The sequence below is a fragment of the Ambystoma mexicanum genome, chromosome 11 (assembly GCF_040938575.1).
Source record: "Ambystoma mexicanum isolate Mex_15411 chromosome 11, UKY_AmexF1_1, whole genome shotgun sequence".
NCBI classification, from domain to species: Eukaryota; Metazoa; Chordata; class Amphibia; order Caudata; family Ambystomatidae; genus Ambystoma; species Ambystoma mexicanum.
Window position 1 is genome coordinate 478,613,629 of NC_090934.1, and position 16,536 is coordinate 478,630,164.

Below are 16,536 nucleotides of genomic sequence, written 5' to 3' on the forward strand. Positions count from 1 at the left end.
GTGATTTTGAAACTTCTTGAGAATCCTAAAGATTTAGCACACCCCATTCATACCACAGATCAGGACTGTGATGACACCCAGCAAGCCTTTGCTAATAAAATCAAAATAGCCCAAGAAAAAATTAAGGAAGACCTGGAAAACGGCTTGGTCGATCAGGCCCGGCCCTCTTCTATTTTCAAACAACATGAAGGACAATCTAATTTTGTCTTTAAACATGTTACAAATCTCAAGATAGACTCCATTCTGTCCTCAATGCACCCCACCTCCTGCCGAAAGAATCTTATCCCGCCAAAATTAATGCTGGATAAAGCAAATGTATTTATACCTTTTCTTTCTAGACTCGTTACCTCCTCCTTTGATCACAATTCAGTCCCTGAAACTATCAAAACTGTTACAATCAGTCTCTTGGTGAAGAAGGCTGGCTTGGACCCCAAAGATGTTAAACGCAAGGCCAATCACTAATTCTAATTTCCTGTTGAAAATGTTGGATAAGTAGCCACAAACCAATTGCAGGCCTATTTTGAATCAGCATCCATACTTCATAGCAAACAATCTGGGTTCGGATCGGATCATAGTACAGAGACAGCTCTTCTCGACCTAGAGACAAGTATATTGGAGATGCTGGACCAGGGAAAAATTGGGCTCCTTGACCACCTCGATTTGTGTGCAGCTTTTGATCGGCTCGACCATAATCGCCTGATCCACACTCTCGCGGACATGGGGAACAGTGCACCACAGGCCACGAGTTGGATTAAATCATTTTTATCTGGCAGTCAATGCTCGGTATGTTGGGAAGAACAAGTTACTTACCTTATCTGGTAATGTTCTTTCGATGGGATGTTCCTCCGACGTATTCCACATCTATGACAGGTAATGACCACAGCTGTGCTGCTTCGGAACATTTTCGGCAGAGGGCATCCTGCGTCGATGACGTCGATAAGTTGTCCCGTGAGGGCCTCCGTCGAGGGTCGACGTCGCCGGATGTTATATATAGGACGCACTGTGACCGTAGCCTTAGTTGTAGCCTCAGTTGTAGTTTTTTCCCCAGAACGTGTGGCACCAATCTCCTGTCAGTATGACTGCAGAAAGCCTTGCGGAAATGTAAGCTGCAATCGCATAAGAAATTCTGTAGAGGGGCAGGCTGGGAGGGTGCGATGTGGAATACGTCGGAGGAACATCCCAATCGAAAGAACGTTACCAGATAAGGTAAGTAACTTGTTCTTCAAGGGGATTGTGTCCTCCAACGTATTCCACATCTATGACACACTCCCAAAGCAGTAACAACGTATGGAGGTGGGAAAAGAATTTACAATTTTAGAATTTTAGAATGCCCAATCAAATGGCTAAATAGAGGACTGCCTTACCAAAGGCCAAATCCTGCCCATGGATGGAGTCCAAGGAATAGTGTCTCACAAAAGTATGGACAGAGGCCCATGTGGCTGCTTCACAAATATTGCGAATCGGAACACCCCTCTGTAGAGCAGTGGAGGCAAGCACACCCCTGGTAGAGTGAGCCTGTAAGCCTACTGGAGGGTCCTTTCCTGCCAAACGGTAACACTCAGAGATCGTCAAAATGATCCATCTAGACAAGGTCTGTTTGGAAATAGCCTGACCCAAGCGCCTTCCAGCATAACCAACAAAGAGCTGATCGTCCACTCTGACCCGGGACATCCGTGATAGATAGAAACTCAAAGCTCTTCTAGGATCCAACCTATGGAGCCTCTCCTCTTCCTTACCAGGATGTGGAGGAGGATAAAACGCTGGAAGAATCACCTTCTGGCTCAAATGGAATTCCGACACAACCTTTGGAAGAAAAGAAGGCCGCACCCGCAGGACAACCCTGTCCTTATGGAACACAGTAAAGGGTGGCTTGGCAGAAAGTGCCTGCAACTCACTCACTCTGCGTACGGAAGTAACCGCAACTAAAAATACAGTTTTAAAGGACAACAGTCGCAACAGACAAGAATGTAAGGGTGCAAACGGAGCTCCCATTAGGAACTTTAAAACCAAATTCAAATCCCATTCCGGCACCTGGAAAGGCGACGGTGGAAACACATTAGTTAGCCCTTTTAGAAACTGAGAAATCAAAGGGATCTTAAAATAAGAACATTCCTCAGACGGGCGCTTAAATATGGACAGCGCCGCCAGGTAACCCTTAATGGTACCTACTTGAAGGCCCTTGTGGGCTAAAGAAAGCAAAAAAGACAAAACCAAACATCTTTGGGGAGGTCCCAATCCTTATACCTCAACCTTTCAGTTACCAAGCGTGAAGGCTGAGAGACTTGACCTCTGGATGGAGAACCCAACCCTCCTCCCGTGAAAGCAGTTCGTCTCGGTAGGAAAAACGGCATGGAGGGCAGATGGACATGTCTAGAAGGTCCGGATACCACGCTTTCCTGCCCATGCCGGAGCAATGAGGATCATCCAGGAACCAAACCGCCATAACCGCCGCAACACTTGCGGAATGACGGGGACTGGAGGAAACGCGTACAGCAGTGTGAAGGACCACTCCACTATGAACACGTCCCCTAAGGCTCCTCTTGGAGGAAATTCCGGCGAGCAGAATCTTTCGCACTTCCGGTTGACACTGGTGGTGAAGAGATCCACTTGTGGTGTTCTCCAAAGGGCGACGATCTCCAACAGAACTTCCTGAGCCAGCTCCCACTCGTGAGAGACCGTGCTCTGCCTGCTCAGAGCGTCCGCTGCCGCGTTTTCGTCTGTGGCCAGATGAACTGCCGAGACCGAAATTTCCTGTTGGATGGCCCAGAACCAGAGCTGCATCGCCTCCCTGCACAACGGGAGTGACCCTGCCCCCACTTTTTTGTTGAGGTAGTGCATGGCCACCGTATTGTCCGTCAGAACCAGGACATTCTTCCCCCGCACAGACAGCAGAAAAGCCTTCATGGCTAGCTTGATGGCCTGCAACTCTAACAGATTGATGTGGAGTCTGGACTCTGACGGAGACCAACGGCCGCTGGCTGTCAACTCGTTGGCATGAGCTACCCAACCCGTGAGGGATGCGTCCGTCACGATCATCACCTCCGGCCATGGTTGCCAAAATGGAGCTCCCTTCATCAGATTGCCGTTGACGGCCCACCACAGAAGATCCTGTGCGACCAAGGGCAGAATCTGAACGGAATCCGACATCCTGCTGGAGAACTGCGACCACTGCATCTTGAGAGCCCACTGCAGAGATCTCATCCGCAGCCTGGCCTCTGGCACCAGGAAAATGCAGGATGCCATGAGGCCGAGCAACCTCAAGAACTCGAAGTCCACCATCTGCAGAATGTGGTGAGCCCTCACCTGCGGAGGCGAACAATGCCCCAAGGATGTGTCGAGTACTGCTCTGATGTATTGGAGCCGCTGGGTAGGTGTCAAATGGGACTTCTTTAAATTGAGTGAGAAGCCCAGCTTGTGAAGGGATTGGTAGGTGACGGACAGATGATCTAGGGCTTGCTCGGGAGAGCGCGCCCTGATCAACCAATCGTCCAGGTAGGGTAGATGTGAATCCCCCCTTTCCTGAGATACGCTGCCACCACCACCATCAGCTTGGTGAAGACCCTCGGGGCGGAGGTCAATCTGAACGGCAGGACCCGAAACTGAAAATACGAGTCGGCAACCGCAAACCTCAAGTACTTCCTGTGCTTGGGATGAATCGGCACATGAAAGTAAGCATCCTAGAGGTCGAGAGACACCAACCAATCCTGAAGTTGAAGGGCCTGGAGGACTTGAGAAAGAGTTACCATCTTGAACTTGTCCTTCCTGAGGAGCTTGTTCAGCCAACGCAAGTCCATGATGGGTCTCAATCCCCTGTCTTTTTTTGGGATAAAACAATAAGGGGAATACCATCCCTTGTTCCTCTCCGCTACAGGCACCAGTTCTATGGCACCTTTCTCCAGCAGGGATAGGATTTCCTGTGCAAGGAGCGGTCCGGACGCTTCAAAGAGAGCTTCCCCGGTGGATTGTCATGAGGCCTCTGCCGGAAGGGAAGTGTCATGAGCACTACTCCCAAGGAGCCAGGACTGGCCCAGCGCCCCCGGAAGCAGACCCTTCTTCCACATCTCCGGACCCAGCAGACCCCTACAGGCCCTATAGGCGCCGGGCTCATATTGATAAACTGTGTAATAATGCTTGGGTGGACTTACCTGAGGCAGACCATGCTGCATACTTACCCAGAACAATCCAGTCTGGCTGAAGTCCCCAGCCATCAGGGCTGGGAGGAACTATTTCCTCTATTCAGGAACTCTTTTCTTACTTGGGTGGGGCCGGTGGAAGAACACACACCTGAAGCACTTCTCTGCTATTTAAACCACGCCCGATGGAATACACGTGCTTCGTGTTATTCTGCATCAGCAGCAGGACGCTCACCGAGTCGGCTCCTGCATCCTGGCTCCTGACACGCCCGCCAGCACCCGGAACACCTGCAAACAGACAAGAAAAGAGAAGGGGAGCATTAGAAAAATTACTTCCCGGAATCCGGCCTCAGCAATCCTACCTCCGACGATCCTGCAAAGGAAAGGTACAAGATTAGAAGCGCTCTCAAACGCTCTCAGCCGCGCCGCCTTGCCTTACCCATCCGTGGCCTCGCCGAACTCCACCGCGGCCACGATGCCGGCAGCATCTCGGCACCTGGAAGACAGAAAAAGACAGTCATTAGAGGTGCCCGCTCTAAAGCGGCCACATTTCTTCCACTTACTTACGTGCTTCATCACGCGCGACAGCGGCTGTGTCGCCGGCAGCATCTCAGCACCTGTAAGCAGAAAAAGACAATCATTAGAAGTAAGCAGTCGCTTTTCTTTCACTTACCTTCCTCCACCGCGGCCACGACGCCAGCTACATCCCAGCACCTGCATAAGAGGAATACATGGTGAGCACTTACTAAGCACGGAGAACAAATACTCACCAAGAGACTTACCTGCTTTAGGTTTCTGGGCCCCGGCTCCTGTGGAGAAAAGACACTCATACTTACGGCTACCGCAGGAGAGACGAAGGGACACAGTGTCCGCAACTATTTCCCATCCAGTGACGTAACTGGATCCTACGCATCCCTGCACCTGAAGCAGGATGGAGAGCTCATCTTTACAATACCTAAGGTGAGAGCTCGCAGAAACCAAGTTGGGTGTCAAGAAGAGTGAGAAACGGGAGATTGGTGGGAACACATATCCACCCCAGCTGGTAATCAATCCCTTTTCTTCCACCTGCAGAAAACTTACTCTACAAGCCAGGCAATCCAAATTCGGAGGCCCCGTCCAGAGCATCTTCCGGGCCCTGCGCCTCACGATAGAGGAAACGGTAGCAGTCCAGTTCGGGTCAGCGTCTCTGTGGGAATCAGGTGAGCGTTACAGGAAGACAGTAGCCGTGGGCTATGATCTCCAGATCCCACACATCTGAAGTAATGGCTAGCCATTCTCCAAGATGCTGCGCAAGTATGCCCTCAACCGGCAAACAATGGGACATGGCCTCATGACTGAGCGGACGTGACTGCGGCAGTGCCTGAGGGCAAAGAGGCAACTGCCCGAGCGGCTTTGGCACCTCGAGTACCTTGCTTTCCACCTCTGGTACTCCTACGGTGGCCCCTTTGACTGGCAGCACCTCTCGATCTACCAAAGGTAGAGTAGTACCGAAAGGAACCTCCCCTCCATTGCTGTCCCCTAGGACGAAAAGGCAGAGGTTGACCTACTGCAGCGCTCAAAGACTTTGCTGCAGCTTTGGAGGTCTGCAACCTCTCAAGGATCTCGTCAGCCTTGCTGCCAAACAGATGAACTCCATCAAGGGGCATGTTGAGAAGCCGGGATTGCACATCAGGAGCAAACACCGACTTCCGATTTGAGGATAGAGTTGTTTGGGGGTAAAGCAAGTATAAGGGAGGGTCCAGCGGCACTGTGAAGCGAAGTTTCAGTGATAGCCAAGAAGTTAAGGTGGTTATCGTCAATGAGGTTGTGGATGTTGGTGGCGTGGGCACACAGAGATCGGGCGTTGATCAATGCTCTGTTGAGGTGCTTACCTGTTTCCTTCAGAGGGGAAGGGGAGGGGAGTTGGGAGGGGGCATGGGGGTGAGGTACGAGAAGCAATGCAACTGGTTCTCGCTAGTTCCAGAATGGGGAGAAATTTGGAGGGGGTTCTGGAGTGTAATTTGAAGAGCCTAGAGAAGACTTGACAGGGCTGTGAGGGTGGATGTTTGGTAGCCTGGAGGTCAAAGGATGGCAAGCACAGGCTGCACAAGGCAGTGATATAGGGCGACTCAGGAGTAGCACTGTTGGAGGTCGTAGGGGCATCATTATGCAGGCCAGAGGTAGAGATGCAGATGTGGTCAGATGCAGTGCAGGGGGCAGTGGCAGGGGTGACATTATTCTGGCATAAGGCTGTTGGGGATGGGGTAGGAGGAGAGGCGGGGCAGTTCGTGGCTGTGGCAGACACTGGTTCAGATGTGAGGCAGTAAACAAATGTAGGGGCTAAATAGTTCTGGTTGAAGGCAGGCAAAAAAAGGGTGGGTGGAGGGGCAGGGCGACTCAGGGCAGTGGCACAGGCTTGTTCAGATGTGGGAGCAGGGGGCGGTTACAAGGGCATCATAGTACTGGTCGAAGGAAGGCAGAAAAGGAGTGGATGGAGGGGCAAGGCAACTCAGGGAAGTGGCACAGGCTAATTTGGTAGCGAGTTCAGGGGAAGTAGTTAAATTAACGTGTTGATTTAGAGTAGGTAGAGGAGGAGTAGGGCGAGTGCTATGGTGGCCTAGTGTGGTGTCAGAGGAAAGGTGCATGGTAGGGTGGGAGGAAAGTGCTGGGGAGTCTTTGGTCAGGTGTGGAGCATTGAGTGACAGGTGTGGGGTGGCGGGGAGAGAGAAACAGAAGTATGTGGGTAGAGGTGGCTCAGGACGGTGGTGTCGGTTGGCTCAGGGGTGGGCAAAGGTGTGAGTGTAGAATTCATTAGGTATAGGCAGGGCGCCGAAGGCTGTGTGATGAAAGGAGGGTCTGGGTAAGTGTGGGCAGTGGGCACCGTAGGAGTTAGGGAGTGTCTGGGGCCATTGGAAGTACATTGGTTTTCTGGTATGGGCTGGGGGTGAGGGTGTAGGACAGCGGGGTAAGTGTAACATGGGGAGCTCCGGAGGTGGTGGCGTGGAGCCGTGATAGCAAGGAATAGGCCCGGTTATAGTCCCTAGGAGCATTTGGTGAGACGTGCTGAGAGCTGGGTAGGCAGTAAAGGCTGAGGCATAATGAGTGTAACATTTTGGGTGGGATGGCAGCCGTAACAAAGGGTGGAGTGTGATGAGAGGAGGATTCTACGTGTGAGGTTAAGAAGGGTGGGGGGTGCAGGGGAGGTGTAGCGTGGTTCTGTAGCGGTGATGAGAGAGCGTGGTAGTGTGTCGAGGGTGAGGGGTGAGCTGAGGGGCAGTAGGCCTGGAAGGGAGACATCTGAGTATCCGTAGCGGTGTATTCCTATGTAGGGGTACAGGGCAGGGTGTGTGCAACAGGAGAAAGGATGTTAGGCAGGAAATAGGGTGAGAACATTGTAAGGATGGACAGACATTGTAAGACAATGCATAAATCAGGATGGAATTGGGGATCGGGTGAAGAATCAGTATTCCTCTTACCTTCAGCGGTGATGAAGAACACTGCATACAGTGATGGACGTTAAATCAGAAGATCGTTTTTTCATTGTCAGTGCACAATTGAGGGCGACGGGAAGCGATGAGGCAAAAGAGAGGATGGCTGTCTTGGGTGATGGAGGGTGCAAAGCTGTACAGGAGTAGGCAGAGATGGGTACATGCTGCCAAACATCAGGGTCTTGCAACTGGGCAGCAGGGCAGGCATTGTCTGTAGGCTAAAGAACCCTCCCAGAGCCTAGACAGGCCAAGACAGGCACAGTTAAGAACCTTAGTGCAGAGCCTTCGTGCATAGATAGAGCACTAGGGGCCCCTTGGATACTGATCAAGTCCTCCACCCTGAAACAAGTTTTTAGATGAAAAGGAATTGTGAGTGCCATGCTCTGAAGAATGGGTGCCCAAGATGTCCTCATGTGCAGACCTTTGATTTAGAGGTTGCTGGGAGAGCTGAGAAGGTGGCCCCTGAGGATCAGGAGTTCTGATTAACAGAGGCAAAGTTGACTTTGATTGGCCAAATCGGGCAAGCATCTGGAAAGACCCCTCTCAAGGTTTGCTCCTTAGCAGGCCGGAAAAGCACACACTTGCCTCTCTGTCTAGAGTTGACTTCTACTGTAGTTGAAGAGATTGTTGAAGTGTTATCAACCAGTCAATACACCTGCATTTGATCTTCCTTCCTCCTCCATGATTGGGGGAAGGTCAGTTGGCGGAACACTTGCTCTATTCCCTAAAGCAGTTACTAAGTTTGCAGAATTAGAGACAATACCGTCTTCACTGCCAACTGGGGAAAAGGTGAGCGTAAAAAATGATGCACTACCTGCTTTTAGGTGCCATTTTTAGTTTTCTTCCCCTGTGCACCACTGTTCCTTCTACGTATAGGAGGTTTTAAGTGTGCCTGTACCTCCCTCTCGAGACTGGAAGTACAATTTCCTCTGTTGAGTCATCCTCCACAGAGATTACTTCCCCAGTGAGCACAGGCCCCGGGCTACAGGTTGGTTGAATCGCCACCTTAACAGTCGCTAGGCCTGTCTGAGTGACTGGATTTTCCTGCATCTATAGCAGAAGAAGTGGACTCTGCCTGAGTAGCTTGTACTCCAAAATGTGAGGGCTCCTCAGATGTTGGTGTAGCCGTCACTATATATCCCTGTGTCAAGTGCTAGCCATTCGTATTTGTGCCTGTTCCTGGAACCCCATACGCTATTAAACGAGTCAGGAGGCAAGGCCCTGTTCTCCTTGCACTTGTTAGTGTCTGAATGAATTTTCTTGCGGGAAAAGAGGAATCCTTTAGCTGCAACGTGCAGGTTCACATGGTCAAATCTGAATAGCAGTGATTCGAGAAAGGCTGTATTCACCTTTGTTTCTCTCTGTAGGCCCTCATATAACGAAACCAAAATACAGAGAACTTGATTAATTTCAACAAACAGCCCCTCTCAGACTTGCCCAGGTGCCTCATCCATTCTACGCATAATTGCAGAAAGAAATCTTGGGGATAGACAAGTAGGCGAGAGAGCCGGCGAGGATGAGAAAAAGTCAGATCCAGAGTGGGGAAACCCATTTTGAGCGGGTACGTTAGACAAGAGACGCAAGTCTGGAGGAGTACCCTTTTTACATTACATTACAAGATATTTATATAGCGCACTATAGACCCTCAGGCATGAAAGCGCGGACAACACAAAAAGAAACAACCAAATAAAGTCCCCTAGTGCCCTAGAAATACCAGAGACGATATGGGTGGTGCTGGAATTAAGAATCAGAAGAGGAAGGTTTTAAGAGCCTTCTTGAATTTAACAAGGCAACCAAGATTACGCAGATAATTTGGCAGATTGTTCCATAGACTTGGTGCCTTAAATGCAAAGGCCCCATGTTCGGCCTTAGATGTCCTGGCTCTAGGTTTCTCCAGGAAGTTTTTTTAATCCGACCTTAAGGATCTCCTAATGACTTTGTAATATAACATTGAAGGTACGGAGGCATCAACAACATTCGACACTTAAAAGTAATTATCAGCGTTCGGAATGCAATTCTGGATTTCACTGGCAGCCAGTGAAGCCCTCGTCTGGCCTCTGTAATGTGCTCCCGTCTAGAGAGGTCAACTAGCACTCTCACAGCCCAATACTGGACCACCTGTAGTCTCTGTATGACCACCTTACTGGATCCCAGCAAAAGACTGCAACAATAGTCCAATTTGGCCCCTATTATTGCCCTGGCGATATTTTCGGCACTTTTCTGGGAGATAAGAGGCCTCAAATATGACAACAGTTTTACGTAGTATACTGCTGAGGATATTACAGAAGACACGTGCGCTTTCATATTAAGGGATTGATCTAGTGTAACACCCAGTATCTTGGTTTTGGGGAGAGGGTTAATGATGTCATCCCCTAACCTAAAGGCACTGTAAGATGCATTTAACATTTTAAGTGCGTGTGGACTCCCTACAATCATTAATTCAGTTTTGCTCCTGTTGAGGGCAAGATAGTTGTCTAACATCCACCTCTCAATTAGGCTGAAAACTCTGTTTACTTCAGCCTCATCCTGTCCGTGATTGCCTGTCGTATTGCATCCACCCACATAGAACTGCCAATTAAATGATACAACCCCAATGGCAAGTATGTAAATGAACACATGTCTGTCACACACACACAATAGGTGCAAGTGAATCTCAAAACCCATATCATGACATGCATGAAACCAATGAGATAATACCACACATCGAAGTTTGAAGAAAAAAATGTATTAAAAGCAACATGAATGGAATTAAAATCAAACAAACGACAATGGAAATTAAAAAAGAAAAGCTGCATGTCTGTAAAATAATGAAAAACAACAAATCATAATCCAAAGAAAAGGTGTCCAAAGTCACAGTACAAAAAATCAAATCCAAGGGAAAAACAAAAGTGAAAACCATTGCTCCATGGGTAAATAAAATAATAAAAAAGATGAATCCAATAGTGAACTATATACAGAAGAACAATCCAGGGTCCATGATCCCAACTGAAGAAATGATACCTATCAAAAATACTACCTAATGAAAAACTATATACAGAAAGGTGGTGCATTGTCCAAGTGCAACCAAAATAAAGAAAAAACCAAAAGAAACCTAACACTATCTAACTATTTACAAGGGCAGCGGGCAAGTCCAACGGCTCACATGTTGATGTTCCGGGCCAGGGCATCATCGAACTCCTGCTCAATCTCCCAGAGGCGGTCCTCTTCCATAGCCCCGAGGGTTCGCAGGGACGATGACATCTGGAACTCCAGGTCCCTGCGAATGGCCTCGAGGCACTCGGCCCGTCTCAGGGCCCTACGCATGGAGATCTCCGCCATGACCATCGTGAGCCGTGCCTCTTCCGCCCGCTGCCGCTCCGCATCTATCGCATGGCCCAACCGTTGCCACACGGAAGACACTTCCTGTCCAGGGTCCTCCTGCCCTCCGGCCGATGCCTGCCCCTCCGATGATGAAGGCCCCGAGCCATCATGGCTCCCACCTTGTTGCTGCTGCTGCTGTGCCGCTGCCTGTGCCCCTGCTCCTGCTGCCTGCACATCCTCCTCCAGCTGGGGTGCAGTTGTTGAGGTGCCCACCCCTGCTGGACGTCCGACTCCCGACTGTGGCAGGGATGTGTCCTCCACCAGCCTGGCCGCAGGGTCAGAGGCAGCTCCACAGGGCACCCAGGTGACACATGGGTGGGAAGATGGCACGGAGGACGACTGGCGCATAGGGGCTTCAGTTGAGGAGGGGGTCGGAACAAGGTCCACAAAACGGAGGAATCCGGCCATGGTGAGCTGTCCCAGTGGGTCAACACGGTGAACGCGGTCAACGAGCCATGCGAGAAGACGTGCAGTCTCCCCATGAAAAGACTGCAGGTCAGCTCGCATGGCACGTTGACGCAACGCCACCCCACCCAGGACAGGCTCAACCCGGTGCCGGATAGCCACATCCGCAGGGAGAGGAAGGCCAGTTGGTGTAAGCCAATCCCCGCCCTGAGAACGGGTCTGGACGTAGGTATCCCTGCTGGTGCAAGATGATGCAGTCACAGGATCGGGGACAGGATTACACACAGGCACCTCCACAGCGGCCTGTGCTGCCTCCTGTCCCTGCCCCTGCACTGCACCACTAGCACCAGTGGAATCCCCACCTCCAGACCCCGTCTCTGTCCCTTGCACGGCCTCCTCCTCCACAAAACCCCCCACCAACCTGGATGACTCCGTGCCATCTTCCTCCGTTGGGCCCTGTGGGGTCTCAGCTGCCCCTTCGACCTGGGACGCGGCACCGGACTCCTCACTCCCCGAAGAGATGACAACCTGGGAGGGGAGCCGGGCCTTGCGTCTCCGGCTGGCGGTGCGATCCCTGCCGCTGTGCTCCACAGCACCTTCTCCGCCCTCTTCATCAGTTGACACTGCAGATAGGGAGAGATAGGAGACAGGCATCAGGGCACTGTACAATGGACTCATGCACACATGACAGTTGTACATGAGTGGCATTGTCAAACTTCAGACATGGCATCACAATCCCCAACACATGTCATTGCAACTCACACACATGAGCTATTCCACAGCCATATTGCAACAGCCAGCACCATCCATACACATACAAACAGCATGAGCAGCCAAAGGTGAGCCAGACATCACATGAAACACAGGGAGTGCACTAGACATGCACACACGCCACCACAATTACATGCATGTGTACACCTCCGCCAACTGTCGCAGTGATGAGATTGGCATCCATGTCACATCTGGCAATCAGTCTTCTACATATCAGTCTCACATGCATCCATGTTGCATCACTGTTGCACCCATGTCAAATACACACACATGCACATGTACACGGTGCAGATACATGCAGCTGGAACCAACATCCATGTGTGACACCACAACCATGCCAACTTAAATACACAGTAATTAAAACATGTGTGCTCACACATCTGCATTTGGCCTGCATGCTTACCCACACATACACCATCCATGTGTCTCACACATGAAAGGACTTGCATGTGTCAGCCTCACAGCCCTGTACATACACATCCATACATGGCCCTACAAAACCACATGTACAACCTGCACAATACTGGCACACCACCACACGCACAGCTTCCAAACAGTATGCATGTACACTTACCGCTCGACTCCAGACGGGTCTGCCTCTCAAGGACCTGGACGTGGAGCGCTGGGCGTATGCGTTCCAGGACCCTCATCTGATGTTCCGACAGGTGGCCACGGCGCCCCTTAGCATCCGCTGCCTTCAAGAGGCGCCGGGCCTTGTTGAGGGTCCTGGACCTGAAGTCCTCCGAGCGCTTCTTGACATATTGGAAGTCGCGGACTGCCACCCCCTCCGCGTTGATGGCAGTCACGATGTCCGTCCAGATCCGAGTCCGTCCTTCCTTGTCGGCGGCCGACCTTCCGAAGAGGGCATCATACTGCCCCAGGACTTGCTCCACCAGGACACCAACTTCGGTGGCAGTGAAGCTGGAGGCCCTCTGCCTCTCTGGCTGGGGGTTGCCAGTGGTGCCAGATGGTGTAGTGCCCGACATGGCAACCCCAGAGGCAGGTGTGGGTGGGCAACTGGGTCCTGGGGCTGGGCTGTGGAGCGATGGAATAGCAGTCGGGAGTCTTCGGTTCCAGCAGGGTTGGTCACAGCAACAGCACCCCGGGCTGACGTGCAGGCAGCAAATGGCAGGGCACGTGGGCAGCAGGCAATCAGGCAGCAGCAGATGGCAGGTGGGAGCGTGCTCGGGGCTCTGGGGGGCAGTAATTCGGTCTTCTGGGCAGGAGCGTGGTCTTCTGTGACGTGCGCACGCGGGCGTTTCCCTGAACCCAGGTGCATGTTACACGTCCAAGAACTGCACATCCGAGTGTCAGCTCGTGTAATTGGAGGTTAGTGTCATGATGCCTACCTCCAAGGAGCCAGGTCCGACCCAGCAACCCCAGAGGCAGGCATCATTCCCCCCAGGGAAGTGCCAGCGGGCCCTTTGGACACAGTCCTGGCGCCTTAGGCACCAGGCTCATGTTGGACCCCTGTCCTGGCGCCTTAGGCGCCAGGCTCATAAAGCTAGACATGTGTTCAAGTGTTTTAATGTGCACTTACCTGATGCAGACCATGCTGCTACATCCAGGCCCTCTTGAGGCCTGAATGGAACTACTTTACCTGTGGGACTACTTTCCACCTGGGTGTGGTCGGGGAAGGATACATACCTGATCGGTGGAAGGATACATGCCTGGAACTTCTTCCAAAGCTATTTAAACCACGCCCGATCAGCAACTCACGCTTCGCGTTGTTCTGCTCCTCGCAGCTGGACGCTCACCGTGTCAGCTCCTGCATCTGGACTTCAGCCACGCCTGTCAGCATCCTGGGTCGCCTGCAAAGGGAGATAAGAGAGAATTGGTGAGAAAGAAGACCTTACCTGCTAAAGCTGCATCACGGGGACATCACACCGACGATCCTGAAAGGGAAGACTTCATTTTAAATGCATTTTGCTTCGATCGCTGCAGCGCTGCATTTCACCCACCTTTCCTGGGCGCCTCCTACTTCAGCAGCGATCATCCGGATCCGCACCCACTTCCCAGAGCCTAGAGAGAAAAGACAAGAAACAAGGTGAGAGAAGGAAGGGAAATAGGAAAAGCTCAATTTCCTTCTAAGACTTACCTGTTGGGTCATTCCCATTTCATTTCGGGTCCTTCGCTTCCTGGCAATCCGGCCCCCGGCCCCAATGGGGAAAAAAGACAAAGACATTGAATGAGCGAATGCAAAGACATTACCTGAATGCTCATCCAGAACTTACACTTCGGGTCGGCGCCATATCTCCGGCATTCCGAACCCCGGCCCCTAAGGGGAAAAAGACATAAGCATTAGCGCTTGCTGCAATAAGACAATGAACATTATTATTAAGCTTGAACTTTTGAACTTGCAACAGAACTCTTACAGCGCCTCACCTGAATAGTCAAGCTTATTTTGAACTCCCATCAAACCTCAATCCAGTGAAGTAACTGGGTTTCAACGCGCCCCTGCATCAGAAGCAGGATGGAGAACTCATCCTTCCAGACCCTAAGGTGAGACTTCACGGGGAATCGTGGAAGGGTATCGAGGAGGGTTGGAAGGGAGTGGGAGGCTTGAGCATTATTCCGTCAGTAGGTAATACTCCCTTTTCACGCACAGGGGAATATTCCTGCGAGCCGGAAAAGCCAGAGTAGAGGGGCCCTTCCTGTCCATCATCAGAGTCCTGCGCTTCACCATTGAAGAAGCATCAGCACTCGAAGCCAGACCTGCGCCTCCGTGGGAATCAGGTGAGCGTGACAGAACGCGAAGCCTACCCACAATTTCCCACCCGGGCGCTATGGAGACTTCCGAGACAGATCAGCTGGCCCAGCTTTTGGGGGAATTACAGGCAGAAGTGCACTCAGCCCGCCAGGAGACCAACGCTCTCAAAAGAGAACTGATCCTATCCAAGGAAAGAACTGATGACCTGGCCGAAAGGTTATTGCAGGCCCAGGCAGGGCACACTCCTTTACCTAATTCCGGAGGTACTTCCACATCAATGGGTTTGAATAACCTGGTACAAATCAATCTACCTGGACACATGCCTTTGGCCCCGCCTGAACGTTTTGCGGGGGAGCCCAAGAAATATGCCGTCTTTATGAACCAATGTCGTTTACACTTTCTATGCAGACCCGGGGCCTTCCCTAACGACCAGACCAAGGTAACCTTTATACTATCTTACCTCAGTGGCAGTGCTGCCGATTGGTCTATTCCATTGGTAAATCAGGATGATCCCATTCTCCAGGATTTTCAGGGCTTCCAGGCCAGCATGGAAAGATTGTTTGCTCGACACTCTCAAGGACAGGCCCTTTATAACGAACTGCTATCCTTACGACAAGGTAATCAGGATCTCCTGTCCTACGTTGCCACCTTTAATAGATTGGTTGTGGAAACTGGATGGCAAGAAAACAAAAGGATCACATTGTTTCATCGAGGCCTGCGCAGAGAGCTTAAGGATGTTCTAGCTCAGATAGTAGATCCACCCCAGGTCTGCGCAGACTACATAGACTTGGTGGTTCAACTTGATCACAGACTTCAAAATAGAAAAGCAGATCGGTTCAAGTACGAAACCCGAGTACCGATCAAAACCCACGCTAACTCCAAGAGTACCGACATATCCGAACCTATGCAAATCGGTGGTGTTAAAGGACCATTAACGCAGAAGGAACGAGAGAGAAGGCGGCAAATGCAACTTTGTCTGTATTGCGGGACTTCCGGTCACTTTCTTCGAAATTGTCCGGTTAAACCACCTAAGAAGGTGGTTGGAGCCACTGATAACGATTTATTGACACCTGATTCGGGAAACGACCTAGCCCGACAAGCGTAGGGGTCCGCTTGCCGAGCTTGAAAACAAACTCTTTGACCTCGCATTTTGTCATGCCAATGGTGCTCGTGGACCCAAAACAGCCTCAGCAGTTGCATGCTGTAAAAGCATACATCGACAGTGGAGCTATTGGAAATTACATAGACCGTGAATTGGCTTCCAGGATTAAGCTCCCTCTCCGCCCGAAAGTAACCCAAGATGTCATTACTACAGTAGATGGAACCGAAATAGCCTCAGGGCCTGTAACGCATACCACTGTTGAAATGACACTGGTGGGTCAGGATGGACATCGGGAAGCAATCGTGTTTGATGTGATCAAGGCCCCACAATTTCAAGTAATTCTTGGAATTCCTTGGTTAGAAACACATAATCCCAGAATCGACTGGCGAGCAAAGAAGATAAGTTTTCCTGATTGTGAACCAACTTGTTATCCAAAAAATCCAGTTATGGGTCTAGCCTCAGCAACTTCCACCCCTGTACAGCTACCGTCAGAATACCAAGAATTCCAAGACGTTTTTCAGAAGGAACAGGCTAACACGTTACCTCCCCATCGGTCTTATGATTGCCAAATCGATCTGGTACCCAATG